The following is a 6,000-nucleotide window of genomic DNA, read 5'->3' as shown; positions in this document are numbered from 1 at the left end:
CTAGTTAGCGATTCTCTTATCTCTGCCTTGCTGAGTGCTGTCCTTTTTCAGTGCAATTGCTTCTGGCAAATCCACCCTGCTCCTCCCAAAGAGCACTCTTCACTGCTTTTTCTATAACCTCAGAAGAACTATAGGCTGTTCAGGAAAAAAGACAAATGGAGCTTGTTCAATCAATAACTTTAATTTTACATACAATTCTAAGTCAATGGAGTCTGATCAGATGGTCTGTCGGGTTTCTTTCTGTGGAGTGAAGAGCACACCTTCAGAGACATTTGCTTAACCCTGGCTCGTCCTTACAATCTCTGGGGATAACTCAAAAAAATATACATCCCTATACCTCCTCCCCCTGACTGGAGACTTGGCGCCGTTACCAGTGCTCCAGGTGATTCTGTTTCAGGGTTTGAAAATTACTGATGTACACTATTTCTCTCGGGGGGACTCTGGACAGATGGGAGCCCAGGTTAAATGAGAGATTTCTGTACCACTCTAGGGCAAGGACGTGGCACAGACATTACATGGGTCCAGCACAAGGATGTGGCAAACCTCTGAATACCGGACTGAAGTTTTCCCATGGTGAACCAGAGCCAGTCATTCGAACAAGTGTCACTCAGAGCTGGGCCTGGATTCCAAATCTAACTTCTCTTTACTTCTCCTCCTAATCTCCCCTGTCACGTTTCTGGAGATGGTCTACTTGTACATTTTGCAGGGCTCAAAACTGTTTCTGATATACTATCATTCAGCTCATGGGCTTTTGAGCATGAAATTTCACTAGCTGTTGACATGACCAGGTACATACCCATCTGAAGAAAAACAAAGGAAAACTCTCCCCCCTGCTTTTTTTTTTTAAGGAGTTAGAGAGGAGAAGGGAGTTGGGGGAAATTGGAAGGGGAGGTGAACCATGAGAGACTATGGACTCTGAAAAACAATCTGAGGGGTTTGAAGGGGCGGGGGTGGGATGTTGGGGTACCAGGTGGTGGGTATTATAGAGGCCACGGATTGCATGGAGCACTGGGTGTGGTGCAAAAATAATGGATACTGTTATGCTGAAAATAAAAAATAACTTAAAAAAAAAACACAAGCAAAGCAAAACAAAACAACCCTCCCCCCAAACTAAAATATACTTAGGGCTGTAGAGATTCAGTAAAATTCTTAGGAGTTTAAAAATTCTTAGGAGTTAAAAAATTAATTCTTTAATCTGTTATGAATTTAACCTAAAGAATAAAATCTTTAATAAAAACTACTGTACTATGAAAAAAAAAAAAAAGATTTATTTATCTTAGAGAGCTCAGAGTGTGAGAGGGAGGGGTAGAGGCAGAGGAAGAGAGAATCCTTAAGCCACTCCCCACCCAGCGTGCAGCTCCCAGGCCTCTAAGATAAAGACCTGAGCTGAAATCAAGAGTTGGCTGCTTCACTGACTGAGCCACCCAGCTCCCCCACTTTATCCTTTAGAAACCACTTGTAATCAGAGGTTCAGAGCAACATCTTCATGTCTGTCTGACCCACTCCCTTACCACCCGAAAGTGACATGTGATTTACGGTGAGGCAATATACCAATTAACGTATGGATGCTTGTTAGGGTACTAGCCAAATATTGTTACATACTTTGGGAGACCATTTCTGTGGAACAAAAGAATTCCAAGCATAGGCCAAGGGCCCACTTCTCCTGAACAAAATGCAACACAGAAAAATTCCAGCACAACAAACCAACTTCAACAGTCCCTGAAAGTCTGTAGCAGGCCCTAAAATTTTCAGTCCAGAAAGGAGGGAAGTATGGGGAATTATGAAGGCATGTTTTATGGAATAATTGGCAAGACAAAAAATTTACTAGGATGTAATGGTTTAGACATATGATTGTTTTCTTTCTGGTTTTCTAACCACATCTTTTATTAATTTTTGGTTTTAAGGGGGGCAACGTGAAAATATTAAACCTACCTTAAATGAGAACCTTAGTCCTAAAAAAGTTAAGGCTTCCTTATTTTATTATGAGGAAGCAATTTAGGTGATAGAGAAACTAGGACACATTGATTACATCCCTGACTTTCAGAGGCTGGATCACATGGGAATCTTTTATGGCTTGATAAGTGAGTATTTTGGAAAGAAATCTAACTCCCAATAAGCTAGAAGGACAATTGATTGATGCATTTCCTTAGAAACTGGGGTTTTGATTGTTTTCAGAGGTGGCTGTCTGGAGGGGCTTGTATTAATGTCATCAGGACTCTTCCCCTCTGTTACTCAATTGGCTTTCTTCTCATGTGGCCTTCCTCTCCCATAGGTTATGTGCAGCTGCTTCAGGCTTACAGGTCACAGTCTCAGAAGCTGCTATATTCGCTCAGAAAAAGGAGCCCCACCCTCCAGGATTTGATCATGGGTGTCTCCCCTCCTCCCTTTGTGCCCAGGGTGTGAAATGCTCTCTCATTGGCAGGCTTGGGTCAAGGGCCCCTTCAATGACAGGAAAGGTCTGTCCTATATGCTGTGAGGGAGCAATTCTTAAAAAGAAGAAGTTGAGACAAAGAAGTTAATTTTTTTTAATAGCTTACTTTGGGGTGAGAAGAATTACTTCTGATTTGATATACTAATGATGAAAAATAACTTCATTCTCCCATTAACACGACTTTTGGGTTTAATGAAGACCACAACATAGTGTGTGACCATCACATGGAATGCATTTGTATGCCGAAGGAAAGTTCCATTCAAAACCCAGTATCATGTCACTTTCTGAAAATGGTTCTCTTGTAAATAGCCAAAAATTTATTGTGGAAGTCTGAGTTTTATTTATTTGATAATCTCTGAACTGGAATGAAACAAGTCACACAATTCAGATATAGATGATCTTTCTGAGGAAATAGGATGAATGCAATTTCATTTCAAATGTACAAAAAGAATAAAGAAATCTCTGCTAAATATTTTAGAGAAATAATTATGTTGTGAATTTGTATCTCATTCAATCGTTTTGGTAAATATGGATTTCATCCACTAGAGTTCCCAATAGTAAAAACTAAAGTAGAATGTGCTCAGTATTCCTAAAACAACAAAACTCTCAAAAAACCAAGTAATTAAGAAAGTCTGAAGAAAAACATTACAACTACACATTATGACATGAATCCCGATGTACCTTGAAACATTTAGTTAATTGGGAAACATCAGCGGACCCCATACTCTAGGGGCTGTACATCGTGCTTGAGATTTTTTTCTATATTCTTTACTATTTTTTCAAAACATTTTTTGGAGTCTTAAAGGCTTGCAGTAATTAAGTTTACAAATGCTAAGCAGGCTCCACTGACTATGCAGAAGCGAGTCTATAGCAAATGTCAGGCACTAAGATCATCTGGATGGGTTGACTAACCAGGTGAGGTTATCACATTCACAAAACAGGCTCTAGATCCCCAGTGCGCTGGGGTCTGATCTGGGGCTGAGATCATGTGGATTCTTCCCACCCGGTGGGAGCGGCGGTGGGTATATATGGAAGGGGTTTGAAGGTGGGAGTGGGGGCGGGCGTGTGGGAGGGGTTTGGAGGTGAGAGCGTGGGGTGGGCCTGTGGGAGGGGTTTGGAGGTGGGAACCGGAGTGGGAATGGGGGAGGGGATAGAGCGGAGGGACTCGGCCGGGCTGGAAGTGGGGGTGCAGGAGGGGGCGGGAACAGGGAGGGTTGGGGAGGGGGCGGGACAGAGGCGGGGCGGGGCGCTCTATAGGGGCGTGCACACTCCACAGGGACACGCGCTCTGGGGCACAGCAACTCGCTCCAAGTTCCCTCCCTCGCGCTCCGCGAAGCCCGCCTGAGCCCTCCCACTCGGTGCAGACCGAACCAGCGCGGCCGCAGCCAGCCGGGCCCTCCACGGCCTTGAGTCCCCAGCCCCCTTGGCTTACCGGGTCAGCTCTTCTATCCGTGGCCCCGCCGAGGCGGCGCGAGGACTAGGCGCCCCCTGCGGCCCGCGCTCGGCCCTCCGGCGGCGCCAGCGGCCCGGACCCCCTTCCTGGCGGGCCCGACCTTCCTCCCTGCCGTCCCCGCAGCTTGGAGCCCGGCTGGGGCCGCACCGCCCGGGGCCAGGGAGCGCGGCCGAGGTAAGTCTGGGCCGGGAATCCGGCCCGGGCGGGGGTCGGGCGGGTGGCCGCGCGGCACCCCGACTGCGCACAATGCCCGAGCCGCGCGCGGCTGGAGCGAAGCCGGATCCGCCTCTAAGCCTCCGCGCCCGGCCTGGGTGTCCATCCAGCAGGACCGGGGAGCCGCACTGGCCCGGACGGACCCCCCCCCTCCCCCCCCCCGGCTCGCTGGGTGGGCCGCGAGAGGAGGCGCTCGCTGCGCGTCGGGGCTGGGCGGGGAGGCCGGGCAGGGGCGCTGCGGAGCCGGGCGGGCTTGCGGGGCGCGAGCGGCGGGCTGCGAAAGCGCGCCTGCCGCTTGCTGCTGAAGCACTGTGTAGGCGAAGGCTGTGGGGACGGCTCCTTGCGTCGTTCCCAATCTCGGGGGCTAAATACCTAGGGGGTATCTGTATGTCCTAATCGCCGTCTGGGAATTCTTGCAAGAGATGCAGATTCAGAGGCTCTGAAAGTTTGTTTTTGGTTACCCCCTCCAGCTGCACTCATGGTCTCGATCGTCTCCACTTTCTTTGAAAGCACACAGATTTGAAGTAGAATGAAATTATCCTTGGCTCATTCGTGCCCCCGTCACCCAGCGGAGCTCATAACTTGGCAGCAAAGCTCGTGCAGGCTGTGGGAAGCCGCCGGTGCCTGCTGCCCAGCCTAGTGCCGTCTGATTGTTGTTGGAAGAGGAGTGCGTGGTGGAAATGGCAGTGACAGTTCTCCCTCCGCGCAGGCTGGTGGGGAGGGTAGCAGAGATAACTTTGCTGTGTGCTTCAGTTACTCGGGAAAGTGGAAAGAAAACACCTGGTGCCGGCTTTTTAACCCTTTCATGTTGTTATTCAGATTCCAAAATGAATAGCCACAAAAATGAACAGGCTGTCTTTGCTGCCTAAGATACGGGCAAACTCTGGGTTTTTCCTCACGGCCATATCCTGTGCAAAATCTGGCACACATCTGTGACAACATTGCGTGGCTGGCATTGTAAGGACTGCAAACTGGTTTGTTTTTGAGAAGCGGAATGTGATAGTAGAATGCGCATCTTTGCAGTATAAATAATGACTTTCATTGTCCTCATATCCCCTGCTGGTATTGAAGTCCCATATATAGCCTCTTCTCCCCAATTTACACGTGGAGTCTTTCCATGGAAAATACCTGTACTAACCCGTGCCTGTTTTGTGACATCACAGCCCCTGGTCATTCAGATGAGCTAATGATTAAGCATAGTTATTTTACGTAAGGGCGAGGTCACGATAAGCCAGACTTCTTTGTCCATAATATCCCATTGATTTATCCCATGGTATTTAAGTTGCGACTATAGATCTTGTAACAGTAGAGTCACTAATTGAACAGGGAGGTGACCATGCTTTGTCAGCCTGATAATCTCTAAAGTGCTTGGAGCAGCGCCTGGAACACAGTGCTAGGTAAGTGTCACCTAGTTTTATTTTTAATTTTTATCATCAGTCCATGTGTTTTTCTGTTTGGAAAACAGTTGTTTTGTTTTTCAGATCGCAGCACTTTTAAGTCATGGTCTATTTTTATCTTGTTTAATTTTAGATCAGAATTGAGGTTGAGTTGTTTTGCTTATGACTGACAATCCATTCTGTGTGTCATTCTTACGTACAGTATACAGCAGATCTGTAAGGGCAAAAACACAGTCCTGAGCTGTCACATCCAGGTACTTTTCATAATAAGGAGACTTAATTATCCTTAAGGGCCTAACTGTCTAAGGAGGAGCCTAGACATCGGGGAAACGTGGCGTCTGGACCCCATTCTGAACGCCCTCATTCTCCAGGTTGACAATAATACTTCCAGTTACTACTTGAAATTCTACCGTGGTGGCACAACAGTGGGGTAACTCCCACTTGGTCAAAGGTAATAAAAGATAAACATGATGTATATACATCAACCAGATCTTACCATTCTTATT

At 47.2% G+C, this 6,000-nt stretch overlaps 1 protein-coding gene across 4 annotated transcripts in view; it reads left to right on the top strand.

Annotated features, from left to right (window-relative positions):
- Nucleotides 1–3,648: 3,648 nt before the first annotated feature.
- Nucleotides 3,649–6,000, top strand: part of FAM110B (family with sequence similarity 110 member B) — a 191,659-nt gene continuing 189,307 nt past the window's right edge. For 2 of the 4 annotated variants that reach the window (XM_059166406.1, XM_059166402.1), the window contains exon 1: nt 3,684–4,058. The gene's annotated coding sequence lies outside the window, so the exon portion shown is untranslated. Of the gene's footprint in view, nt 4,059–6,000 lie in introns of all 4 variants that reach the window. The other 2 variants (XR_009351766.1, XR_009351765.1) reach the window with 2 other exon arrangements.

Source organism: Mustela lutreola, chromosome 3 (assembly GCF_030435805.1).
Source record: "Mustela lutreola isolate mMusLut2 chromosome 3, mMusLut2.pri, whole genome shotgun sequence".
Taxonomy (NCBI): Eukaryota; Metazoa; Chordata; class Mammalia; order Carnivora; family Mustelidae; genus Mustela; species Mustela lutreola.
Note: the sequence above shows the minus strand (reverse complement) of the source record. Positions and strands in the feature narration are given on the sequence as shown.